Raw genomic sequence first — 13,888 nt, forward strand, 5'->3', positions numbered from 1 at the left:
GTTAAATAAGTAAAAGAATAATAATATAATAAAGGAACAGAAACCCAATACTACATGTTCTCACTTATAAGAAGAAACTAAATGATAAGAACTTATGAACACAAAGTAGAAAACAACAGACACAGGGTCGACTTGGTGGGGCAGGGTGGGAGGAAGGAGAGGAGCAGAAAAGATAACTGTTGAGTACTGAGCTTAATACCTGGAGATGAAATAATATGTACACATGTTTACCTATGTAACCTTCACTTGTACCCCCAACACTAAAATAGAGGTAAAAAAAATAAAATAAATAAAATAATAATAAGCAATAGTAGCCAGAATATCTCTGAAAACGCAAGAGCAATAGGATAGAATAAGGGGTGGCTAGTCCTACATGTACTAAAACATAAATCCTCTAAAATAAAACCATACGGTATGGATAAATGCGTTTACAAACAAATCAATAAAACAAAGCTGAATGTCTAGAAATGGAATCAATTGCATATTAATATTTAATAAGCAGCATTGCAAATGAGTGGGGGAAAGAAAATCAGTAAATGATGCTGAAGCAACTTGATATTCATATTATAACAAAAGACAAAACTGGATTGTTTCTCACACCATACACCAGAAAAAAAGTGAATTATGAGATATTTAAATGTAAAAATGGAAAACATGCAAACACTAGAAGAAAACATGAGTAAATCCTCTATAATCTGGAAGAGGAAAAACTTAAGAAGCAATAAAGGAAAATATTAATAAATATGAGATATAACCATTTAGAAATATGGCAAGAATAAATCTTAAGTATAGTGAAGAAAAAGCAAATAACAAACTGGAAAAAATGTTTGCAACTTACACAAAAGAAAATAGTTGGTATCTCCAAATAGAAAGATTGTTTAATAGAAGAAAAACTCCAATAACCCTCTTGAAAAACAAACAAGATGTAAATATAGACAACAGAAAAAGAAAGGCAGATTGTCCTTTAACATGAAAATATGCTCAATATCATTTGTAATAATAGAGCTGCAGATTAAAACTGCAGAGTTGTCATTCTCACCTATCGTACTGTCAAAAACGTAAAAGTTTAATGATATATTCTGTTGGTAAAGCTTTGGGAAAATAAGGGGTTTTTTTTGTTTGTTTTTTTGTTTTGAGATGGAGACTCTCTCTGTCACCCAGCCTGGAGTGCAGTGGCATGATCTCAGCTCACTGCAACCTCCACCTGCTCGGTTCAAGGGATTCCCCTGCCTCAGCCTCCTGAGGCGCCACCACGCCCAGCTACTATTTTTTGTATTTTTAGTAGAGACAGGGTTTCACCATGTTTTCCAGGCTGGTCTCAAACTCCTGACCTCAAGTGATCCACCCGCCTCAGCCTCCCAAAGTGCTGGGATTATAGGCATAAGCCACCACACCCAGCCGGGAAATCAGTCTTACACATTTCTGGTAGAATGTCAAGTGGTACAATCCCTAGAGAACAGAATTATGCAACATCCAGTAAAATTACATATGCTTTTACCACTTTAATCGACAGTCTTATGTGGAGGATTATAACTCAATTATACAATGACCTGCCTCCCCCAAGGAAGACATATTCATAAGACTATTCATTGTGTTGCTATTATTAATAGCAAAAGAGTGGAAACAACTTAAATGTCTATTCAATAGAAGATTGGTTGAATAAATTATAGTATTAATACATTTATTTACACATTGGAATACCACTGTAAGAAGGAGCAAAGATTATCTCCAATACTGTTATGCTATCTGGAATCATGTAAATGTTTTACAAAACTGTAAATCAAAGTTATTCAAAAAATAATTTTAAGACTTGGAAACAAGATAAAACAAATAAACTTAATTTTGTATTGAGTGATTGGTTTAATCCCACAAAGAAATTATTTCAAGTGATTTGAAAATACAGCCAGGTGACTGTACATCCCCTAGGGGGATATATTCTAACAGGAAAAGTAATTGCAAAGAAATTTTGATCAGTGTTTGCTATTCATAATTTTGGTGGTAATATCCGTGTTGTTATTCTAAACTAATGTATGTATGTGTAGAATAAGACAAGGGGACAATTATATTGGTGGTGATGAGAATAAAGTGTTTCCATGGGAGAAGAGAGATATGTGTAAAATCAGAGAAATTAAGTCAAAATGCTTTAATAAGAATTTCAGTTATATAGATATCTGCATACATTTATGATGTATTTTCTATTTAAAAATATGCATTTTTTCTATTTCTGCTCACTAGAAAGACCTAGAAATGATGACCAGCTAAATACCAGTGGCACCCTTATTCCCTGTACTTTTCTCCATATGACACTTCTCACTGGAGCAAACTATGGTACCTACAAGAAATTCTAGGCCTGGGACAATAAATGTACCATACTTTTGAGTTCTGAAAATCAAAGAAGTTTTTAAAGTCTGCTGAAATTATATGAAAACTCAAAAGCTAACTTGAAATGACTTTTAACTACCAAAAAGAGGACAATTTAAGCATCAAAATCAATGAATATCTTCATGAGAGTTAAAGCCGTCCTATATATGTCTAAATTATTCTAAAAATGAAAATTAAAACCCAGCTCAGTGGTCACCTCTGGAGGTTGCTAGAAAAACCAAACGTGATGGAGAAAACTGTTAACTAAATGCAGATAAGCAAACATTTGTCCTGCCTGTCCTTTATAAACTATCCTTTAGTTTGTAACCAAAAGTTGATTATAGAAAGTCTATCTTTTAAAAAGAATTATATTAATTAATAAATAATACCACTTTGTAGCCTCTAATCAAACAATGGATCAGAGTAATGATGACCAATAGCTCCTGAAGCTAATAGGTGAAAAGCTACTGGAGAATTTTATAATGGCCAGATTACTCTTAACATCACACAAAAAAGAAAGAAACCATCATTGGATTCTACCTGGAGTAATAACATATGAGACAACTGTGAAGTACTCTTGTCAAAAACATGAAGCTAAATCTGATTGCACCTTTAGATCTAAGTATCAAGTTAAGCCATACAAAATTGCCATTTTGACCTACAAAGATGAAATTTCATTTGATTCAGCCTAATACCTAAATAGAGAAACAGAAAAGCATGTTAAGTTAAATTTCATAGTGAAGCAATTGGCAAAATTCAGACTGAACAAATCACCCAATTTCTGCAACAAAAATGTATAAGGAAATTTTAAAAGGCATGAGGAGAGTACTCATAAGTGAAAAAAGACTCACTGATGAAATACAGGGGGCCAGTGAAGGGGGGACCTTATTAGGATTCTTGTTCAAACAATCCAACTGTCAAAAACAAGAGAGAGGGAATTAGATTAACAAGGCTGACAATTAAACTGTTCTCTATTACTTTGTATGTATATGTAGTTACATAAATGTCCAAATGCATTTATGATGCATTTTCTTTTTTAAAATATTCATTTTTTTTACTTCTGCTCACAAAATGACGTAGAAATGATGACCAGCTAAATACCAGTGATACCCTTATTCCCTATACCGTTCTCCATATGAAACTTCTCACTGGAGCAAACTATGGTACCAACAAGAAATTCTAGATACCATATTATATATAACATTTTCCATCATTTAAAAAATTTGGAGGAAAGAAGATGTTGACTCTAATTATTGGAAAGTCATTGAAAGATTTTTATCAGGGAAGAAGAACAGATTCTTCAAATTATTTAAAAATGACACACACGTTCTTGTCTTGCATTTTTCTATGAGATACATGAAGCCCAATATGACTATAATTTTTTTCAACTGAGTCCAGTTTGAAGCCCAAAGTAAAGGTATCTCCAGAACAAATGGGTGCTAGCCACATTTGCCTTACAGCTTTTAAGAGGGAGGGCGGGGGGGGAGAGAGAGAGAGAGAGAGAGAGAGAGAGAGAGAGAGAGAGAGAGAGAGATATGAATGTAAAAAGTCACCATGCAAGGTCAGATGTTTATGATTTTCTAATGTTCTAACAGATCAGCTAGAATGTTTCCCCAAATGAACTGATGTTGTGTAACTCAAAGGCAGGAAACATTGTGTAAAGTTTGTGCATCTTGTTTTTGAATAGGACTTCAGAAGTTATTAGAAGTGAACCAACTTAAACTCCATAAACAGAAAGTTAAAATGATATGGATATTTTTCTCTAAATAGTTTCATATTTTCAAATACTCCTAGTAATCCAAGACACATTAACACAGGTTCTCTGCAAACTTACTCACACCATTAATTTTCTTAAGAAAGTTTTTCCGAAAAGGATATGAGGATAAACTTAAAGCTTAATGTGTCTTTAAATCTATTTTCTATACATTTCATATAGATGTCCAAGTATTTTATTTAAGTTTTGGTTATTTATTAATCAGTGTAATTGCCAATATATTACATCAACATGATTTCATACATTTAGAGGAGAAATATTTTCTGGTTAAGTGGAAATTGGTATTGAAGTATTTCTAAGATCCAATTCCTGCCACCCTTAAAAACATCAATTTCCTGTGCTATTTTTCCCCTGCCACATGCACCTTCACTGTGGTGGACATATCTTAAGGTAGGCTTTAAAAATTTCTGCCCCAGGTGTTCAAGCTATTGTGTAATCCCCCGCTCTTAAGTGTAGGTAGGACCTATGACTTGCTTCTAACCAATATAATGTAGCAAAGGTGATTGGATGTCATTTGTGACTAGATAAAATTACATGACAAAAGTTGTGCAATATCAATGCCATGGTTAGGTTATGAAATACATATGACTCTGCCTTGCTAGTGTGTTTTGTGAACAAATGTGGACCTGAAGGAGCTTATGCTTCAAAATCCCAAGTGGCTAACTGGGTCTAAATTCAAACAGAGCCAAGTGGCCATTTGCTGACTAGAGGTCACACATGTATTCTCAGTTCTCAGGAAACCCCCACACCTCTGTTTAACTTTGAGTCTTTCATAACTCGCCTGAATCAACCAATCAGAGCTTCCCTGAACAAACCAATCAGAGTTAATCTGCTTTGACTAATTAGGGCTCAACTGTGTGAACCAATCAGAACTCAGCTGCATCAACCAATCAGAACCAAACAAATTTGAATCCTTCATTTGCATAAATTGGCCTGATTGGAAACCTGGATGGGAGCTTTCACTCTAAAATGAGCCCCTTCTATGTTTTCTGGAACAGGACCTTGATTTTACACCAAAGTCAAGTCAGCTGGATTTACAAACTGTTCACTGAAATAAAGCCCCTTTCACCCAAATGCCTTTTCAGAGAACTTGTATTCACACAGTAGAGAGATCCTCCTTCAGGACTTGAAGAAGCAAGTCAAGTTGTTATGATGTAAATGGAGAAGTCCACATAGCAGAGAACCAGAGGCAGCTCCTAGGGTTTTGAGGGCCTTCATCCTACAACCAACCATAAGGAATTAAATTTTCCTAACAGCCACTTGAACTTAGAAGAGGATCCCTAGTTCAGAAAGGCACACAGCTCAACTGACACAATAAAGCCTTGTAAGATCCTAGGAGAACCCAGATAAGCCATGTCCAGACTCCTGGACTATGAAAACCATGTAAGAATAAAAGTGTGCTGTTTTTGTGGTTATGTGTTAGGCAGCAATAGAATATGCTGAGCATATTTTCATGGCCCCCATGCCATGTACAAGGTAGTCTTTCATTTGGAATGTCTCTCTCTTATTTAGCTATATGTTTTGCAAAATACAATGTAGCAAAACATATAGCATCCTTTAAGATTTAGTGTAAACATCTCTGGTAAGTTTCTCCAGTTTTTGCTTCTATCCTACATTCATGCTCCAATCATCAGTCTTTATGTATATGCAGTTGCATTAATATACATCTATCGTGGCAAATATCATCTTAAATTATAGTTATTCATGGACTACATCCCTCATCAGACACTGAGGTTTGTGTGTATTTATTCATTTATTTAACAAACTTTTATTCCCTACTCACAACATACTAGATTGTGTGGAAAGTACTAGAAACATAGGCTTGAAAGGTCTTTTCTCAAAAGATGAAGACCATATCTTATCGATCTTTATGTTTCCTGAGGAGTGATGCATTTGGAACATAAAAAAAAATTGAGGGGATTATGTTAATTTACTAAAACATCAATTTTTAAAAAGGCAGTTTGCCAAATGATCAATTCATCAAAAACTACCAGGCACCTTACACTGATTTATCACAGCCATTTCATTCTGAGAGGCAGAAACAGATCCAGGATATGAGCCAGAAAGAAAAAAAGAGAGAGAGAAAGAGAGAAATGTATTTAAGGAAAAGCGCACTCCTTGAATATGGAAACATATTTGTGTTCTAAAATATGAATCTCATAAAAAATTGAAATTCAGCCAAGTATAACTAGGGAAAGACTCTAGCAAACTGAGCAAATTGGTCATTTGATAAATTAGTTGCAGTAAGTTGGTCTGATTGTAATTTATTACTCTTATTTACCAATTTGGTAGAAATAGTAAGAGCAACCATGATTTTAAGAAAGACAAGGTCCACCTGAGCTAGAGTAGTTGAAGTGGACTCTCTGGAGAAGATAGAATATAAACAGATTTCAAAGAAAGAAAGAGTCTAAGCAAATGGAAATTTAAAATTGGGGAAAAATTAATTATGTACAAGGGACAGTAAGACTACTTTTTTCACCAAAGATATTCAGCTCAAATTTAATTAATTAATTATTATAAATATACAAAATAATTAATAATATAATTTTATTTTTAATATATATATTTAATATATATTTTTATTAAATATATATATTTAATATATATTATTGTATAAATATACAAAATAATTATATTATTAATTTATTAGTAAGATTCATAACAAAAAAGCAGAAAGATTCAGTCTCTTAAGAAACAAGATTCAGAATTAAAGACCTAAAATGCTGACCTTTAGAAGAATTGCATTCCTCTGACAGTTAATGTCACATGATTTAGCATAAGACACTGGGAGACTTTTTATTCTCTGGAAGCAGCATGTTTACTTTACAAACAAAACAAATGTAAAGACATTCCCCTTATCAACAACAATAATGAAACACACACATCCCCTTACTTTGCGTTTTGGTCTTATCCGTGTCCTGGTTATGTCTGCTGTGGGAGTATTACCACTTTTCTTTATTGCTTCTTGATCTCCTATCATCAGATCTCTGTCACTTCATAAAACAAAGTCAAACTGGGATTTTTGTTTTGTCTTATTTTTCTTATTCTTTGGAATTGGGAAATTTTGGAATTACTTTTTTCTTCAATGATTGGTATAACTTATTGATACAACCATTTTGGTCTTGTGATTCTCTACAGTTATAAGGATATTCAGGTTTTCTATTTCTTTAAAGGTATATTAAATTTTTCTGTGAATTTTTCATTCTATCTAAGCTTTAACTATATTAGCATAAAATCCTTATATTATTTGTTTAATTTCTATAACATATACAATTATATCCACTTTTTACTACTAATAATATTTATTTGTATATTCATTCTGCTTTTATTAATGGATCTTGCCATTTTTATTGTTTATTGGTCAATTTTATTTTTGTCCAGAATAATGACTTTTGGCTTTTTTTATTCTGTATAGTGTATATTCATTATTGTTTTATTAAATTTATCTTACCATTATCAGTACATTTATTCTGCTATTCCTGTATTTACTGTTTTATCAACTTTTGAAGTTGACTGCTTAATTCCATAATGTCTACTTCTTTAGTATATGAGCTACTTTGAAATATATATTTTTTTCCTTCAGGATGCATTTTTTTCTAGTAGTTTTCATTGTTTATTTCCAATATATTATGATTTATTTGAAATTGGAACAGTTTGAAAAGAATTTATGTTACTTCTAGTTTAAAGTTTTGCTAGAATTCAGCAATGAAGTCATTTGGTCCTGGACTTTCTTTGTCGGGGGATGTTTTATTACTGATTCAATCTCATTATTTGATATTGGTCTGTTTGGGTTTTCTACTTCTTCTTTCTTCAATCTTGGTAGGTTTCATGTGTCCTGGAATTTATCCATATCCTCTAGGTTTTCTTAATTTATTGGCATATACTTGTTCATACTAGTTTCAAATAATTTTTTATATTTCTGTGGTATCTGTTGTGATGTCTATTTTTCATCACTAATTATGTTTGTTTGGATCTTTTCTCATTTTTCTTAGTCTAGCTAATGGTTTGCTGACTTTGTTATCTTTTCAGAAAACCATCTTCTTGCTTTGTTGATCTTTTGTATTTTTTACTCTCAATTTTGTTCCCTCTACTAATTTTGTGTTTGGTTTGTTCTTGCTTTTCTAGCTTTTTAAGATGCTTTGTTGAGTTGTTTATGTAAAATGTTTCTATTTTTTAATGTAGACATGTATTGCTATAAACCTGCCTCTCAGTACTGCTTTATCTGTGTTACATAGGTTTGAGTATCTTGTGTTTCTATTTTTATTTGTTTCAGGATATTTTTAAAATTTTTATTCATAATTTCTTTCTTGATCTATTCATCATTTATGAACATGTTTAATTTTAATGTATTTGCATAACTTTTTTTTTTTGAGACAGAGTCTCGCTCTTGTTGCCCAGGCCAGAGTACAGTGGCACGATCTCAGCTCGCTGCAACCTCTGCTCCCAGTTTCAAGTGATTCTCCTAGCTTAGCCTCCTAAGTAGCTGGGAATTCAGGTGCCCACCACCAGGCTCAGCTAATTCTTTTGTATTTTTAGTAGAAATGATGTTTCAACCATGTTGGCCAGGCTAGTCTCAAACTCCTGACCTCAGCTGATCCACCTGCCTCAGCCTCCCAATGTTCTGGGATTATAGGCATGAGCCACCACACCCGGCTTTGTATAATTTCTAATGTTCCTCTTGCTCTTGATTTCCAGTTTTATTCCATGTGTTCAAATAAGATGCCTTATATTACCTCAGTATTTTTAAACTTTCTCAGGCTGGTTTTGTGTTCTAACATATAGTCAATGCTGGAGAATGTTCCACAAGCTGATTAAAAGAATGCGTATTCTGCAGCTGTTGGGCAAAATGTTCTGTAAATGTCTGTTAGGTTCATTTGGGGTATGGTGCAGTTAAAATCAAATATTTCTTTCTTGATTTTCTGTATAGATGATCTGTTTAATGCTGAACTTGGATGTTGAATTTTCCAACTATTATTTTATTGTAGTCTACCTCTCCCTTTAGATCAAATAACATTTGCTTTACATATCTGACTGTTCCAGTGTTGGGTTAAGGTATGTTTACAATTGTTATGTTCTCTTGCTGAATTGATTGCTTTATTACCATTAGAATGTGCTTCCAAAAAAAGTGAAATGTGGATAACCCTCCCTAACTTATTCTAGGAGGACAGCATAACCCTGATAACAAAACCAGACAAGAACATAACAACAATAACAAAAACTACAGTTCAATATCCCTTGTGAACACAGATGCAAAAATCCTTAACAAAATACTAGTAAACCAAATCCAACAATGCATTGAAAAGATAATATAGCATATCAAGCAGAATTTATCCAAGGAATTCAATGATGGTTTAACATATGAATCAATAAAAGTGATACATCGTATCAATAAAATAAGAAACAAAAGATATATTATCATCTTAATAGATGCAGAAAAAGCATTCAATTAAATTTAACATTTCTTCATAATAAAAGCTCTCAGTAAATTAGTTATAGAAATAAAGTACCTCAGCATAACAAAAGCCATAAATGATAAACACACAGCTAAAATCATACTGAATGAGGAAAAGCTGAAACAATTTTCTCTAAGAACTGGAACAAGATAAGTATGCCTAATCTCATCACTCTTATTCAACATGGTACTGAAAATCCTAGCCAGAGCAATTAAGAAAAAGAAAGAAAAAAAGAGCATTTAAATTAGAAAGGAGGAAGTCAAATTGACCCTGTTTATAGATGACATGATCCCATATACAGAAAAATTGACTCTACCAAAGAAAACCTCTTAAAGCTGAAAAACAAATTCAGTAAAGTTGCAGTATACAAAATCAACCTACAAAAATCAGTAGCATTTCTATACATAAACAACAAACTACCTGAGAGAAAAAATCAACACAGCAATCCCATTTATGATAGCTACACGAAATAAAATAAAATATCTAAGAATAAATTTAACCAAAGAGGTTAAATTTACAAGAAAAACTACAAAATGCTATTAAAAAAATTAAAGAGGATACAAACAAATGGAAAGACATCTCATGCCCATGAATCGGAAGAATTTATATTGTTAAAATAACAATACTACCAAAAGAAATCTACTGATTCAATGCAATGCTTATCAAAACACCAATGACATTCTTCAAAGAAATAGAAAAAAATGTTTTTAATTTGTATGGAACTATGAAAGGCCCTGAATAGCCAAGTTAATCCTGAGAAAAAGAATAAAGCTAGAGGTGTCAGATTATTTTTCAAAATGTAGATTTAAAAATATACTACAAAGCTATAGTTACCAAAACAGCATGATACTGGCATAAAAACATTCATACATGAATGGAACAGAATGGAGAACCCATAAATTAATCCATGTATGTACAGCTAACTGATTTTTGACAAAAGCACCAAGAATACTAATTGGGGAAAGGACAGCCTCTTTAATAAATGGTACTGGGAAAAGTCAATATCCATATGCAGAAGAATGAAACTGAACCTTCACCCCTGATTTTATACAAAAATTACCTCAAAATGTATCAAAGATGTATGTGTAAGAACCCAAACTATAAAACTACTAGAAGAAATAGGGGAAATGCTTCATGATATTTGTCTGGGAAAGGACTTTATGAATAAGACCTCAGAAGTATAGGCAACAAAAGCAAAAATAAACAAAAAGGATTATATCAAACTAAGAGCTTCTGCCTAGCAAAGGAAACAATCAACAGAATGAAAAGACAACCTACACAAGGGGAGTAACCTACACTATTCATTTGACAGAGATTTATATTCAGAATATACACAGGACTCAAACATCTCAGCAGTAAAAAACAAATAAACAATCTAATTTAAAAATAAGCAAAATGATGGAAACAAATTTCAAAATAAGACAAATAACTAAAAAAGTATGAAAATAAGTTCAATATCACTAATCATCAGAGAAATGCAAATAAAAATCACAGTGAGGTATCATCTCACCCCAGTTAGGATGGCTAGTATCAAAAAGACAGAAAAAAAATGCTGGTGAATATTAGAAGAAAAGGGAGCTCTATTTTAATATTGGTGGAAAAGTAAACTATTATAATCACTATGGAGAACAGTATAGAGGTTTCTCAAAAAACTACAAATAGAACGAGCATATGATTTAGTAATCTCACTACTGGACATTTATCTAAAAAAGGAAATCAGTAAATTGAAGAGACATCTGTGTCCCCATGTTTATTTCAGCACTATTTGCAATAGCTAAGCACGGGATCAACCTAGGTGTCTAACAATAAATAAATGGATAAAGAAAATATGGTATATATACACAGTGGAAACCTATTTCCTCATTAGAAAGAGTAAAATCCTGTCATTCACAATAGCATGCATAGAACTGACGGATATTATGTTGAGTGAAATAAGCTGTAAACAGAAAGTTAATCATCACATGTTCTCAGTCAGATGTGGAAGTTAAAAAAGAATTGTCAAAAAGTGAAAACTAGAACAAAGGATATTGGAGTCTGAGAAGGGTAGGGTGAAAGGAGCGATAGGAAGAGATTTGTTCAAGGACACAAAATTACAGCTAAATAAGAATAAGGTCTAGAATTCTATACCACTATAGAATCACAATTGTTGACAATAAGATAGAATATAGTTTCAAATGTTCTCTACACAAAGAAATGATAAATGTTTGAGATGATGAATATGCTAGTTACCCTGATCTGATCACTACTTATGCAGTGATAAAAACATCACTGCATACTCCATAAATATGTATAATTATTATGTCAGCTTACAAAATTATTCTATTTTTAAAAACAACTTTACTGGGCATGTTTTATGGCTTAATTCAGGTCAGTTTTCCTCAATGTTCCATGTGTAAATAAAAAGCTTTCAATCATTCCAGTTCCAACATTCCACATATGTTCATTAGGTCAAGATTCTGATTCATGGTAAAACATTGTCTATGCTTACTGATATATTTTTGTTTGAACTCATATACTGAGAAAGCATGTTATAACCTTCCTCTAACATGATGAATAAATTAATATTTCCCTTGAAGACTTTCGAGTTTTGTTTTATTTATTTTGAATATTTGTACTTATGTACAAAGCAGTTAAGAATTATACCTTCCTAAGAAGTCAAACCATTTATTTCTAAGGATATGTTTTGCCTTGAATTCTTCAAGTTTTAATACAATTAGGTCATATCTTTTTGTTTATGTTTGTCTTTTATATATTTCCATTTGATATGGTTTATCTCTATGTCCCCACCCAAATCTCATCTTGAATTGTACTCCCATAATTCTCATGTATTGAGGCAGGGTCCCAGTGATGGTTAGATCGTGGAGGTCGTTTCCCCCATGCTGTTCTTGTGGTAGTAAATAAGTCTCGCAAGATCTGATAGTTTATTAAGTGGAAACCTGTTTTACTTGGCTTTCATTCTATCTCTTTGCCTGCCACCATCCACATAAGATGTGACTTGCTCCTCCTTGCCTTTTGCAATGATTGTGAGGTTTCCTTAGCCATATGGAGCTATAATTCCAATTAAACTTCTTTCTTTTGTAAATTGCCCAGTCTCAGGTATGTCTTTATCAGAAGCATGAAAACAAATTAACACAGCTAATTGGTAGAGTGGGCACTACTGAAAAGATATCCCAAAATGTGGAAGCAACATTGGAACTGGGTAACAAGCAGAGGTTGGAACAGTTTGGAGGGCTCAAAAGAAGAGAGAAAAATGTGGAAAAGTTTGGAACTCCTTAGAGACTTGTTGAATAGCTTTTACCAAAGTGCAAATAATGATATGGACAATGAAATCGAGGCTGATGGTCTCAGATGGAGATGAGGAACCTGTTGGGAACTGGAACAAAGGTGACTCTTGTTATGTTTTAGCAAAGAGATTGGTGGCATTTTGCCCTGAACTAGAGATTTGTGGAACTTTGAAATTAAGGGAAATGATTTAGAGTATCTGGCAGAAAAATTTCTAAGCAGCAAAGCATTCAAGAGGTGACTTGGATGCTGTTAACGGTGTTCAGTTTTATAAGGGAAGCATAGCATAAAAGTTTGAAAATTTCGCAGCCTGACAATGTGATACGAAAGAAAAACCCATTTTCTGAGGAGAAATTCAAGCCAGCTTTAGAAATTTGCACAAGTAATGAGGAGCTAAATGTTACTCCCCAATACAATAGAGAAAATGTCTCCAGGGCATATCAGAGGTCTTCACAGCAGCCCCTCCCATCACAGGCCTGGAGGCCTAGAAGAAATAAACAGTTTTGTGGGCTCTGTCCAGACTCTTCATGCTGTTTGCAGCCTGGGGACTTGGTGATCTGCATCCCAGCCTCTCTAGCCATGGCTGAAATAAGCCAATGTAGAGCTTGGGCCATGGCTTCAAGGGATAGAAACCCAAGTCTTGGCAGCTTTTATGTGGTATTGAGCCTTCAAGTGCACAGAAGTCAAGAATTGGGGTTTGGGAACCTCTACCTAAATTTCAGAAGATATATGGAAACATCTTCATGCCCAGGCAGAAGTTTGCTATAGGGGCGGGGTGCTCATGGAGAACCTTTGCTAGGGCAGTGCAGAAGGAAAATGTAAGATCAGAGCCCCCACACTGAGTCCCTACTGGGGTACCACCTAGTGGAGCTGTGAGGAGGGCCACCATCCTCCAGACCCCAGAATGGTAGATCCATCAGCAGTTTGCACCCTGTCCCTGAAAAGGGGACAGGCACTCAACTCCAGCCCATAAAAGCAGCTAGGAGGGAGGCTATATCCTGCAAAGCCACAAGGGCAG

The sequence above is a fragment of the Aotus nancymaae genome, unplaced genomic scaffold, assembly GCF_030222135.1.
Source record: "Aotus nancymaae isolate 86718 unplaced genomic scaffold, 86718_ANA_hifiasm-v0.15.2.pri h1tg000057l, whole genome shotgun sequence".
NCBI lineage: Eukaryota > Metazoa > Chordata > Mammalia > Primates > Aotidae > Aotus > Aotus nancymaae.